Source organism: Balaenoptera borealis (genome assembly GCF_965194805.1).
Source record: "Balaenoptera borealis genome assembly, chromosome: 15".
Lineage (NCBI taxonomy): Eukaryota > Metazoa > Chordata > Mammalia > Artiodactyla > Balaenopteridae > Balaenoptera > Balaenoptera borealis.
Window position 1 is genome coordinate 78,661,964 of NC_138871.1, and position 14,911 is coordinate 78,676,874.

Below are 14,911 nucleotides of genomic sequence, written 5' to 3' on the forward strand. Positions count from 1 at the left end.
TAACCAGGGAGAAATGAATCAGAGATGGGAAGGCATCTGCAAGTGATGGGAAGGTCAAGGGTGTACCCAGGAAGCAGTAAGCATTCTGTTGGAAGTGAAACAGAAGTTTCACATAGAACAGTGGGAGACAAAGCATAGAAGCAGTTTAGGGAGAGCCGAGTCTGGAGAGTTTGCACAAATTCTTGGCCTCTACCCATGCTTCCATTACAAATAATAACCCAGTCATCCGCATCGTCTTAATCTGGCAAGGCCGGCAGATGGACCCAATTCTGAGAGTGGCATCACCACTCAACTATTAGAATGAACACAGTCTTTAGAGTATTGATATTGCAAGTTTTCAGCAAAGATAGGCTAAGTTATTGATTAGTGCTTTCTTCTGTGCTGTGTCTCCTGGGCTGGACAAACATTAGCTGCATTTGTCTGAGCCCTCCCCTCAGGCTCACTCAGCAGGATAAGGATCGGGCAGACTGTGCAATTCAAGTGCCAGGGATATGGCTGAAAATATATGCTTTAGCCGTAAGTACAGAGATACACAGCATTTAGGGCCAAGTGCAAAACTCCTTTTCAGGGTAACATTCCTTTGCTGGAAGAAAATAGTAAACACAGGATGAAGCAGCATCACTGAACAGTCAAGAAGTGATGAATGATCAGAGCCCAAAAGTGTGGGTCCAGTGTCAGAGCTCTCGACGGAAGACCTGGGGGTAGTGGGGTTTCCAGAAAGACAGGAGGGTCTACAGGAGTCAAGGAAGGCTTCACAGAGACGGAATATGGATAAGTGGAGAAAGACCAGGGAGACAAGGAATCTTAAAAACCTATTCCATCCATTTCTTTGTGAATGAGTATTAAGCACCTGCTGTGTGTCAGGCACTGTGCTAGTCATTGCAACAAAGAGCATGGCCAAGTCCCAGTCTTCATGGTGCTTACATATAAGTTCAGGGACAGGAAGTAAATGAAAATGAAAACAAATATATAATATATTGTCACAGAATAAGCACTATGTAGGAAAATAAAGTTAGGTTAAGGGAGTGGAAGCACACTCTTGATTGAGTGTTAAGGATGAGTGTATTAGTTTGCTAGATGTGCCATAACGCGCACCACAGACTGGGAGACTTAAACAACAGAAACTTACTTTCTCACAGTTCTGGAGGCTAGAAGCCCAAGATCAAGGTGCTTCAAGGTTGGCTTCTTCTAAGTCCTCTCTCCTTGACGTGTAGATGGGCACCTTCTCACTGTGTCCTCACATGGTCTTTTCTCTGTGCACTCCGATCCCCGTGTCTGTCCACATTTCTCCTTCTTAAAAGGACATCAGTCCCATCAAACTAAAACTCACTCTACTAGCCTCATTTTAACTTAATTACCTCCTTAAAGGCATATCTCCAAATACAGTCACATTCAAAGGTACTGGGGGTTGGGCCTTCAACATACGAATTTGGGGGCACGAAATTTAGCTCCTAACAGTGGGTCTTTTTGATGAAGGAACATTTGAGCAGAGACCTAGATGCCGTGATGAATTAAGCCATGAGCTACGTGGAGCAAGAGAGAATAGGTAGTACAAAGCATGCTCACCATACTCTAGAAACAGTAAGTGAGGTGGGCTTGGCTGGAAAAAGTAAGCAAAGAGAATAGTGGGAGTTGACAGTGGAGAGGTAGCCAGGAACAAGATCACACAGGGATAATAAGTCAAGTTAAATAGGGATTTTGAAATTTGGTGAAAGAAAGATTTGGAGGATTTTGACCAGGTAAGTGACATATTCTTACTTATATCCTGAAATAATTATTCTGGGTTCTATTTAATAGATAGAATAATTATATCTACGTAACACTCTATTTAATAGATAGAACAATAAAATAATTATTAGGGAAATAGACTGTAAGAAGCATGAGTGTAAGCAGGGAGACCAGTTAGGAAGCTATTGTGATCGTCCAAGGAAAAGAGGCTGTGGCTTGGACAAGGGACCACAGAGAGGTATTTTTATCCTATTCAATCTCCTGGTCCCCATGCTAGGGGTACAGTCCTCCGTGCGACAAGGTAGAGTTGGAAGAGAGTCCACCATCTCTCCCTCCAAGGAGACAAGGCCAAGTCAAGGGCTGGCTGTAGACTTGCCACAGAGTTACAATGCTGAAATTTTGCAATGGACTTGAGATCTGGAATCTTAAAGAAAACCACCCTCACTCAGTTCTCTGAAGTTCCATCAACCCCTTACAGTTAACAGTGAGTCAGGCAAAAAGCATGAGCCAGGCTTCCCACTGATTTATGACAATCCTGGAGATTAAAAAGCATAAAAATTTTCACAGTCAACTCTCAATTAGCCACACTATTGGAGCAGAAAGGTTGTGGATCATCCAAATACTTCATATTTGTTGCTATTACATTCAATAGGCTTCCCCATACATTCATGTAATCTCTCCTGTCCTATTTTGTTTATCCAATATATTGAAATTGTCACTCCAGGCATAGGGAACAGTAAATATCTCTTTCCAATAAAGAATTCAACCTGAATAATTCCCCTGACACTATTCCAACATTCAGAGCCTTTGGACACAATAATCAATAATGGATTAGACACAATAATCAATGTAACTTACAGTTGAGTAGAACTTCCTAATTTTCAAAGCAGTATAATACCTATTTTTCCTATTTACTGCTCAGAACTTTTAGAAAGACCCCCTAATGCCCTGTCCTTTTATTTCTATGAATGGCATTCCTATCTAGAGTAAAAATCTTCCTGTTCTGGAGGAATATGTATCTCTTTGGTGAGTAGCGTGTTTGTAGCCTGTGTAGAGTTAGTATTTAAGAAAATACCCATTTGTGGGCTTGTTCTCGTTCCTTCTCTTGAGGCTCTGAAACTCTAATTTATCTCGTAGCTAGTTGAGCAAGCTTCTGCTTTTCAGGTTCTCCCTCTGATGGGGTGTCCCAAGGTCTTGACTGGGAAAGGTGTGGGGAGGGAAATTGGGAACAAGCATGGCTGCAGCTGCAGGCTTCATCTTTCAATCCAGCTTCCCCAGTAATAAAGGTGATATTCACATCTCCACCTATCTGGTTCCTGTCACTTTACTGATTGGTATCCAACCCCCTGGACACTGATCGTGAAATTTGGGATTGCCTATCAGACAAAGCCAAGACAACAACAACAACAAAATACAAAATTCAATCGGAAAAAACTTTAATATCTAGAAAAACATTGTCCTTGAAAACTAAGAAAAAAATAAAAATAATTAAATTGAGTCATGCTTGAAGATCTTTTGAATTAGACTAGAAGATGCTTAAATGCCTTGAGAGCCAAAAATGCAAAAATCTCATCTGGGTGGAGATGAAGATTTACCTGAGTGGCCAGAGGAATTAAAACAAGAATACTTTACAAAAACTGAGGGCTGTGTGACTGACTACTTTAAATTTTGGAGGGCTCGTTACAGATATAAATAGAGCCCAGGACTGGATATTGTTGCTAATAAAAAATCTGGGCAGTTTTGGGGCCAAAATCTTTTGTTGTTCGACCTTACTGCTGGGAAAGGTATCTTCCAAATTCACTTAGGATAATTGTTAAATTAGTGGATAAACATCTTTAAACCAAGATGACTTAGAACTAAGTATGCAAATGTATTTAAAAATGACATTTTTAACATTTTTATATTTAGGAAGTATTCTGTAACTTTTTTAAAAAATTGGCCTGTTTTCTTGCAGATGAGGCTTGCAATTTCAATTTAAAATGCACAATTGAATAATTAATTTAGACCTTTTAAAACTGAAAATTTTCCAAGTTTATATTCACAGTATTGGAGTATTTAAGATAATTCAAATTCACCGTAATTATAAGCTTAATTTATTAGATTTATAAGCTATTTAAGTACTTGGGAAGGTTTTATTTATAAGTTAGACAAATGGGATACTTCTAAATGAAACCAGATATATTAAATCCATAAATACAGCTTGAAACATTAAATCCATAAATACAGCTTAAAATATAAAGGGAACTTAATTAAGTTGTTACAACTCAAACTGGATGTTAAATATGCTAAGTATATAAATAGTATAATAATAACTGTAAATGAACTTAAAAGGTTAAGGAAGAACTAGGTTTTTGAATTTGTAGCTATAAAAAATTAAATATTAATATCTGAAACCAGGGTTACTGCTTTCTTTTGCACAGAAAAACCAGCCTTGAGGACAAAACCCACATTAACATATGCTGTGAAAGGAAGAGAAGGAAGTGGCTTACTGACCCTCCCAAGCCAGTATCAGTAGGACAGCATGATAAGGTGGTCAGAGTGTAAGGTCTGGGGTCAGATCCCATCTGTGTGATCTTCTACAAATTCCATAGTCTCTCTGAGTCTGAGTCTGAGTCTTTTAAATGAGGGCAAATAACAATACCTATCCTACTAGGTTGTTCTGAAGGGTAAATGAGACAATATAAAAAAGAAATTGCTAACTGTAAAATTATAAAATCACACACACACACACCCTAGTAGTTATTATTGCACAGGAGCATTCTTACAGATAAACTAAGGTACTAGAGGAAGAACTGACCAAGATAGCACTGCCCAGTAATGATACAATTAATACTATTCCTTTCCTTTCCTTTCCTTTCCTTTCTCTTCCTTTCATTTATATTCTGTATCATTCCAGATAGCCAACATTACATTTCAGTCTTCCTGCAAGACAGATGATGCTCTGAATTTCAACCAGTGAAGGGTCAAACAATCGTGTTGATGATTTAGTCGTTGCAGGTCCCTTTTTCTGAAAGTGTGCTCCACACACCAACCGCATCATAAATACTTGGTGTGCTCGGTGCAAATCCAGATTCCTGGATCCCACCCCAGACCTACTGGAGTCAGAATCTCAGACCGTGGAGTCCAGCAGCCTCATTCTAACAAGTTTTGTCTCGGTGATTCTTAAGCATATTTTAGTTTGGGAGCTAATGCTTCATATAATTAGGATAGATCATTAAAAATTATGACCCCATAAAAATATACATATTATGCATCCAGGATTGAACTGAAGTTGTTGAATCTAGAGTGGCTTCCTCCCCACCCACAGTGAAATTGCAGGCGTTCCATATAAATTGCAGGTAGTTCCCCTGCAGCTACCCCTCAGCCTTCAGGAAACCCCTGAGATTCTGCCTTCTGTCCACCTTTCCAGACGTGTTGACTTTGTTCTCCATCTTCGGTCTCTATTTCCATTGTTTATAAGCTTTATTTCTCTACCGCTTATATTTATGACCAGGTAAACTTGCACAGGACTCTATTCGCAGCTTCTCCCCCTCCTGCCCTCTCCACAGGGATTTTCATCCCTTCTTTGACTCCACTCTCCATAGCCCAAGAGAAGATCTCCCATCAGACCCCTACATCTAGCCCAGGTCCCCAGAAGTATACTTGCTCCCCACTGCAACTGGAAGGGTATCTGCACAGAATGGTCTTTGTTGTAGCCACTGTGCTCTGTCCCCTGGGAGGTGTTCTGATCCTCTCGCATGGCACAGATATGTTCTGAAGCCCCATTAGTCAAAGTCTGGTCCAGGGACCAGTAGCACCAGCATCACCAGGGCTTGTTAGAATGCAGAAACTGCAGGCTTCTCTCCAGACCTACAGAATCAGAGTCGGCATCTGAACAAGATCCCCAGGTGATCCATATACACATCAAAGCTTAAGAAACACTGTTTTGAAACACTTTTTCTTAGAATGTTTATGAATCTGAAGAGTCCACACTGAATCTTCCAAATATGGGCAAGATCTCAGATGAAATATTTCAGATATTAACATGCATTATAATTACGTGTAGTGGAGGGACCTTCAAGATGGCGGAGGAGTAAGACGTGGAGATCACCTTCACCCCCTCAAATACATCAAAAATACATCTACAAGTGGAGCAACTCCTACAGAACACCTACTGAACGCTGGTAGAAGAGCTCAGACTTCCTCAAAGGCAAGAAACTCCCCACGTACCTGGGTAGGGCAAAGCGGAGAGATACCCGCATAGAAGATTGGTGCCAACCAGCACTCACCAGCCTGAGAGGCTTGTCCACTCACCCACTGGGGCAGGTGGGGGCTGGGAGCTGAGGCTCGGGCTTTGGAGGTCAGATCCCAGGGAGAGGACTGGGGTTGGCTGCGTGAACACAACCTGAAGGGGGCTAGTGCACCACAGCTAGCTGGAGAGAGTCCGGGAAAAAGTCTGGAACTGCCTAAGAGGCAAGAGACCATTGTTTTGGGGTGCGTGAGGAGAGGGGATTCAGAGCACTGCTTAAATGAGCTCCAGAGATGGGCACGGACACCAGAGACAGCCATGAAACACTAAGGCTGCTGCTGCAGCCACCAAGAAGCCTGTGTGCAAGCACAGGTCACTATCCACACTTTTCCTCTGCCCTGGCTACTGCCAGGGTCCCGTGATCCAGGGACAACTTCCCCGGGAGAACACATGGCACGCCTCAGGCTGTTGCAGCATCACGCAGGCCTCTGCCACCGCAGGCTCGCCCCACATTCCATACCACTCCCTCCTCCCAGGCCTGAGTGAGTCAGAGCCCCCTAATCAGCCACTGCTTTAACCCCATCCGTTCTGGGCAAGGAGCAGATGCCCTCAGGCAACCTACACGCAGAGGCGGGGCCAAATCCAAAGCTGAACCCTGGGAGCTGTGCGAACAAAGAAGAGAAAGGGAAATCTCTCCCAGCAGCCTCAGGAGCAGCAGATTAAATCTCCACAATCAACTTTATGCACCCTGCAACTGTGGAATAGCTGAATAGACAACAAATCATCCCAAAATTGAGGTGGTAGACTTTGGGAGCAACTGTAGACTTGGGGTTTGCTTTATGCATCTAATTTGTTTCTGGTTTTATGATTATCTTAGTTTAGTATTTAGAGCTTATTATCATTGGTAGATTTGTTTATTGATTGGGTCACTCTCTTCCTTTTTTTTTTAATATATATATATATTTTCCTTTTTCTCTTTTGGTGAGTGTGTATATGTATGCTTCTTTGTGTGATCTTGTCTGTATAGCTTTGCTTTTACCATTTGTCCTACAGTTCTGTCTGCCCGTTTTTTGTTTGTTTGTTTGTTTGTTTTGTATACTTTTTAGCACTTGTTATCATTGGTGGATATGTTTTTTGGTTTGGTTGCTCTCTTCTTTCTTTCTTTTTTTTATTACTTTTTTATTTTTTTATTTTTAATAATATTTCTTTTATTTTTTATTTTAATAGCTTTATTTTTCTTTCTTTCTTTCTTTCTTTCTTTCTTTCTTTCTTTCTTTCTTTCTTTTTCTCCCTTTTCTTTTGAGCTGTGTGGATGACAGGGTCTTGGTGTTCCATCCGGGTGTAAGGTCTGAGCCTCTGAGGTGGGAGAGCCGAGTTCAGGACATTGGTCCACCAGAGACCTCCCAGCCCCAAGTAATAGCAAATGGTGAAAGCTCTCCCAGAGATCTCCATCTCAACACTAAGAACCAACTCCACTCAACGACCAGCAAGCTACAGTGCTGGACACCCTATACCAAACAACTAGCAAGACAGGAACACAACCCCACCCATTAGCAGAGAGGCTGCCTAAAATCATAGTAAGTTAACAGACACCCCAAAACGCACCACTGGACACAATCCTGCCCACCAGAAAGAAAAGATCCAGCCTCATCCACCAGAACACAGGCACTAGTCCCCTCCGCCAGGAAGCCTACACAACCCACTGAACCAACTTTACCCACTGGGGGCAGACACCAAAAACAATGGGAACTACAAACCTGCAGCCTGCAAAAAGGAAACCCCAAACATAGTAAGTTAAGCAAAATGAGAAGACAGAGAAATACACAGCAGATGACGGAGCAAGGTAAAAACCCACCAGACCAAACATATGAAAAAGAAATGGGCAATCTATGTAAAAAACAATTCAGAGTAACAATAACAAAGACAATCCAAAATCTTGGAAACAGAATGGCGAAAATATAAGAAACGTTTAACAGGGATCTAGAAGAACTAAAGAGCAAACAAACAATGATGAACAACACAATAAATGGAATTAAAAATTCTCTAGAAGGAATCAATACCAGAATAACTGAGGCAGAAGAATGGATAAGTGATCTGGAAGATAAAATAGGGGAAATAACTACCGAAGAGCAGAATAAAGAAAAAAGAATGAAAAGAATTGAGGACAGTCTCAGAGACCTCTGGGACAACATGAAATGCACCAACATTTGAATTATAGGGGTCCCAGAAGAAGAAGAGGAAAAAAAAAGGGAATGAGAAAATATTTGAAGAGATTATAGTTGAAAATTTCCCTAATATGGGAAAGGAAATAGTCAATCAAGTCCAGGAAGTGCAAAGAGCCCCATACAGGATAAATCCAAGGAGAAACACACCAAGACATATCAATCAAACTATCAAAAATTAAATAAAAAGAAAAAACATTAGAAGCAGCAAGGGAAAAACAACAAATAACACACAAGGGAATCCCCATAAGGTTAACAGCTGATCTTTCAGCAGAAACTCTGCAAGCCAGAAGGGAGTGGCAGGACATATTTAAAGTGATAAAAGGGAAAAAACTACAACCAAGATTACTCTACCCAGCAAGGATCTCATTCAGATTTGACGGAGAAATTAAAACCTTTACAGACAAGCAAAAGCTAAGAGAATTCAGCACCACAAAACCAGCTTTACAAAAATGCTAAAGGAACTGCTCTAGGCAGGAAACACAAGAGAAGGAAAAGACCTACAATAACAAACCCAAAACAATTAAGAAAATGGTAATAGGAACATACATATTGATAATTACCTTAAATGTAAATGGATTAAATGCACCAACCAAAAGACATAGACTGGCTGAATGGATACAAAAACAAGACCCATATATATGCTGTCTACAAGAGACCCACGTCAGACCTAGGGACACATACAGACTAAAAGTGAGGGGATGGAAAAAGATATTCCATGCAAATGGAAATCAAAAGAAAGCTGAAGTAGCAATTCTCACACCAGACAAAATAGACTTTAAAATAAAGACTATTACAAGAGACAAAGAAGGACTCTACATAATGATCAAGGGATCAATCCAAGAAGAAGATATAACAATTGTAAATATTTATGCACCCAACATAGGAGCACCTCAATACATAAGGCAAATGTTAACAGCCATAAAAAGGGAAATCGACAGTAACACAATCATAGCAGGGGACTTTAACACCCCACTTTCACCAATGGACAGATCATCCAAAATGAAAATAAATAAGGAAACACAAGCTTTAAATGATACATTAAACAAGAGGGACTTAATTGATATATATAGGACATTCCACCCAAAAACAACAGAATACACATTTTTCTCAAGTGCTCATGGAACATTCTCCAGGGTAGATCATATCTTGGGTCACAAATCAAGCCTTGGTAAATTTAAGAAAATTGAAATCATTTCAAGTATCTTTTCCAACCACAGCGCTATGAGGTTAGATATCAATTACAGGAAAAAAATCTGTAAAAAATACAAACACATGGAGGCTAAACAATACACTACTAAATAACCAAGATATCACTGAAGAAATCAAAGGGGAAATCAAAAAATACCTATGGCTTCCCTGGTGGTGCAGTGGTTGAGAATCCGCCTGCCAATGCAGGGGACACGGGTTCAAGCCCTGGTCTGGGGAGATCCCACACGTCGCGGAGCAACTGGGCCCATGAGCCACAACTACTGAGCCTGTGCATCTGGAGCCTGTGCTCCACAACAAGAGAGGCCGCGATAGTGAGAGGCCCACGCACCGCGATGAAGAGTGGCCCCCGCTCGACGCAACTAGAGAAAGCCCTCACACAGAAACAAAGACCCAACACAGCCAAAAATAAACAAATAAATAAATAAATTTATTTTAAAAAATACCTAGAAACAATTGACAATGAAAACATGATGACCCAAAACCTATGGAATGTAGCAAAAGCAGTTCTAAGAGGGAAGTTTATAGACATACAATCCTACCTCAAGAAACAAGAAACATCTCAAATAAACAACCTAACCTTATACCTAAAGCAAGTAGAGAAAAGAGAACAAAAAACCCCCAAAGTTAGCAGAAGGAAAGAAATCATAAAGATCAGATCAGAAATAAATGAAAAAGAAATGAAGGAAACAATAGCAAAGATCAATAAAACTAAAAGCTGGTTCTTTGAGAAGATAAACAAAATTAATAAACCATTAGCCAGACTCATCAAGAAAAAAAGAGAGAAGACTCAAATCAATAGAATTAGAAATGAAAAAGGAGAAGTAACAACTGACACTGCAGAAATACAAAGGATCACAAGAGATTACTACAAGCAATTATACGCCAATAAAATGGACAACCTGGAAGAAATGGACAAATTCTTAGAAAAACACAACCTTCTGAGACTGAACCAGGAAGAAATAGAAAATATAAACAGGCCAATCACAAGCACTGAAATTGAAACTGTGATTAAAAATCTTCCAACAAACAAAAGTCTAGGACCAGAGCTAACACCTATCCTTCTCAAACTCTTCCAAAATATAGCAGAGAGAGGAACACTCCCAAACTCATTCTACGAGGCCAACATCACCCTGATACCAAAACCAGACAAAGATGTCACCCAAAAAGAAAACTACAGGCCAATATCACTGATGAACATAGATGCAAAAATCCTCAACAAAATACTAGCACATTAAAAGGATCATATACCATTATCAAGTGGGGTTTAACCCAGGAATGCAAGTGTTCTTCAATATATGCAAATCAGTCAACATGATAAACCATATTAACAAACTGAAGGAGAAAAACCATATGATCATCTCAATAGATGCAGAGAAAGCTTTCAACAAAATTCAACACCCATTTATGATAAAAACCCTCCAGAAAGTAGGCATAGAGGGAAATTACCTCAACATAATAAAGGCCATATATGACAAACCCACAGCCAATATCGTCCTCAATGGTGAAAAACTAAAACAATTTCCACTAATATCAGGAAGAAAACAAGGTTGCCCACTTTCTCCACTATTATTCAACATAGTTTTGGAAGTTTTAGCCACAGCGATCAAAGAAGAAAAAGAAATAAAAGGAATCCAAATCGGAAAAGAAGTAAAGCTGTCACTGTTTGCAGATGACATGATACTATACATAGAGAATCTTTTTTTTTTTTTAATTATTTATTTATTGGCTGTGTTGGGTCTTCGTTTCTGTGCGAAGGCTTTCTCTAGTTGTGGCAAATGGGGGCCGCTCTTCATCGCGGTGCGCGGGCCTCTCACTATCGTGGCCTCTCTTGTTGCGGAGCACAGGCTCCAGACGCGCAGGCTCAGTAGTTGTGGTTCATGGGCCTAGTTGCTCCACAGCATGTGGGATCTTCCCAGACGAGGGCTCGAACTCGTGTCCCCTGCATTGGCAGGCAGATTCTCAACCACTGCGCCACCAGGGAAGCCCTACATAAAGAATCTTAAAGACGCTACCAGAAAACTACTAGAGCTTATCAATGAATTTAGTAAAGTAGAAGGATACAAAATTAATGCACAGAAATCTCTTGCATTCCTATACGCTAATGATGAAAAATCTGAAAGAGAAATTAAGGAAACCCTCCCATTTACCATTGCAACAAAAGGAATAAAATACCTAGGATTAAACCTACCTAAGGAGACAAAAGACCTGTATTCAGAAAACTATAAGACACTGATGAAAGAATTTAAAGAAGATGATACAAACAGATGGAGAGATATACCATGTTCTTGGATTGGAAGAATCAACATTGTGAAAATGACTCTACTACCCAAAGCAATCTACAGATTCCATGCAATCCCTATCAAGCTACCAATGGCATTTTTCACAGAACTAGAACAAAACATTTTACAATTTGTATGGAAACACAAATGACCCTGAATAGCCAAGGCAATCTTGAGAAAGAAAAATGGAACTGGAGGAATCAGGCTCCCTGACTTCAGACTATACTACAATGCTACAGTAATCAAGACAGTATGGTACTGGCACAAAAACAGAAATATAGATCAATGGAACAGGATAGAGAGACCAGAGAGATAAACCCATGCACATATGGTCACCTTCTTTTTGATAAAGGAGGCAAGAATATACAATGGAGAAAAGACAGTCTCTTCAATAAGTGGTGCTGGGAAAACTGGACAGCTACATGTATAGGAATGACATTAGAACACTGCCTAGCACCATACAAAAAAAATAAACTCAAAATGGATTAAAGACCTAAATGTAAGGCCAGACACTATCAAACTCTTAGAGGAAAACATAGGCAGAACACTGTATGACATAAATCACAGCAAGATCCTTTTTGACCCACCTCCTAGAGAAATGGAAATAAAAACAAAAATAAACAAATGGGACCTAATGAAACTTAAAAGCTTTTGCACAGCAAAGGAAACCATAAACAAGACAAAAATACAACCCTCAGAATGGGAGAAAATATTTGCAAACAAAGCAACTGACAGAGGATATTTTCAAAGGAAGCAACTGACAGAGGATTAATCTCCAAAATATAGAAGCAGCTTATACAGCTCAATATCAAAAAACAAACAACCCAATCCAAAGAAGGGCAGAAGACCTAAATAGACATTTCTCCAAAGAACATATACAGATTGCCAACAAATACATGAAAGGATGCTCAACATCACTAATCATTAGAGAAATGCAAATCAAAACTACAATGAGGTATCACCTCACACCGGTCAGAATGGCCAGCATCAAAAAATGTACAAACATTAAATGCTGGATAGGGTGTGGAGAAAAAGGAACTCTCTTGCACTGTTTGTGGGAATGTAAATTGATACAGCCACTATGGAGAACAGTTTGGAGGTTCCTTAAAAAACTAAAAATAGAACTACCATACGGCCCAGCAATCCCACTACTGGGCATATACCCAGAGAAAACCATAATTCAGAAAGACACATGCACCCCAATGTTCATTCCAGCCCAATTTACAATAGCCAGGTCATGGAAGCAACCTAAATGTCCATCAACAGATGAATGGATAGAGAAGATGTGGTACATATATACAATGGAATTTTACTCAGCCATTAAAAGGAATGAAATTGGGTCATTTGTAGAGATGTGGATGGGTCTAGAGACTGTCATACAGAGTGAAGTAAGTCAGAAAGAGAAAAATAAATATCGTGTATTAATGCATACATGTGCAACCTAGAAAAATGGTACAGATGAACTGGTTTGCAGGGCAGAAATAGAGGCACAGATGTAGAGAACAAACATATGGACACCAAGGGAGGAAAGTGATGAGATGAGGGGGTGGTTGTGTGATGAATTGGGAGACTGGGATTGACATGCATACACTAATATGTATGAAATGGATAAGTAATAAGAACCTGCTGTATAAAAAGATAAATAAAATAAAATTCAAAAATTAAAAAAACAAAACCACATAGGGCATTTGAGCAAAAACATAATTATTGGTTCAAGGAAATTTTGGGGCCTAATTCATGATGGCATCTTTCTTGACTTTACATTTAATTATAAGCCTACATCCATAAGAAAAATCTCCTGAAAAAAATTTAATAAAGAGTCATGTACCACAATGTTCATTGCAGCTCTATTTACAATAGCCAGGACATGGAAGCAACCTAAGTGTCCATCGACAAATGAATAGATAAAGAAGATGTGGCACATATATACAATGGAATATTACTCAGCCATAAAAGAATCAAAATTGAGTTATTTGTAGTGAGGTGGATGGACCTAGAGACTGTCATACAGAGTGAAGTAAGTCAGAAAGAGAAAAACAAATACCATATGCTAACACATATATATGGAATCTAAAAAAAATTTTTAAAGTTCTGAAGAACCTAAGGGCAGGACAGGAATAAAGACACAGACGTAGAGAATGGAGTTGAGCACACAAGGAGGGGGAAGGGTAAGCTGGCATGAAGTGAGAGAGTGGCATGTACATATATACACTACCAAATGTAAAATAGATAGCTAGTGGGAAGCAGCCGCATAGCACAGGGAGATCAGCTCGGTGCTTTGTGACCACCTAGAGGGGTGGGATAGGGAGGGTGGGAGGGAGACGCAAGAGGGAGGAGATATGGGGATATATGTATACATATAGCTGATTCACTTTGTTATACAGCAGCAACTAACACAACATTGTAAAGCAACTATACTCCAATAAAGATGTTAAAAATAATAATAATTACGTGTAGCTCTTGTTAAAAATATAGATTCCTGGAACACCACCTTGAAGATCCTGACTCAGTAGGTTTGGAATCTGAACTTTTACAATCACCACCAGTTACGTCAATGATCCTCATGGGGAAGCAGTACTGGACTGGGGAAAAAGGAAGAAGGAACAAGGAATGAGGTCACAGGTCAAAGCTTCCCTCCCTGGTTCGCATAGGAACCAAGCCTGGAGACTCTAAAATTATATCATATACTAACAATGAGACGGCCAGTCCAAGTTTTTGCCTAAGGAACAAGGAATCCTCCATCAAGCATGTGAGTTATTGATACAATTTCCAAATGAAGTTTTATTGCTTTAAACCTAGTAATTCTTTAAAGAATCATTATATTTGCAACAGTGTACATGTTTCTATTTTTGATGTTATGTATATTTATCCAGAAATGTACTTATGTGATTGATACTTATGTGTACTTATGTGATTGATACTTATGTGTACTTATGTGTTTAAGTCCACAAATGCTAAGAAGCTGATAAGTATTTAGTTTTCTCCTTTTGTTTGCCTGCCTACTGTGTATACACCAACATATTAAGCTTTGTCATGGGAAACAGATTCATCTCTTTAGCAGTACACTGATGGAGTAGGGTTTAAAATTACTACTTGTAAAGTATTGTAGGACATAAAAAAATGCATGGTTTTGAGTCACATCAAAACAATTCCTCCTATAAATGTAAGATAAATTCAACCAAATATCAGGATTTTGTAAAGATTAAGAATGATTATCTGTTTGTTCTTAAATCGTTTGGGAA

General features: G+C 39.5%; 1 long non-coding RNA gene across 2 annotated transcripts in view; it reads right to left on the bottom strand.

Annotated features, from left to right (window-relative positions):
• The window catches only part of LOC309611708, a 45,048-nt gene that overhangs the window by 12,620 nt on the left and 17,517 nt on the right, over positions 1-14,911 (bottom strand). Inside the window, exon 2 of one of the 2 annotated variants that reach the window (XR_014234691.1) lies at positions 14,121-14,251. This is a non-coding gene — a long non-coding RNA (uncharacterized lncRNA). Of the gene's footprint in view, positions 1-14,041; positions 14,252-14,911 lie in introns of those variants that run through there. The other variant, XR_014234692.1, reaches the window with a different exon arrangement.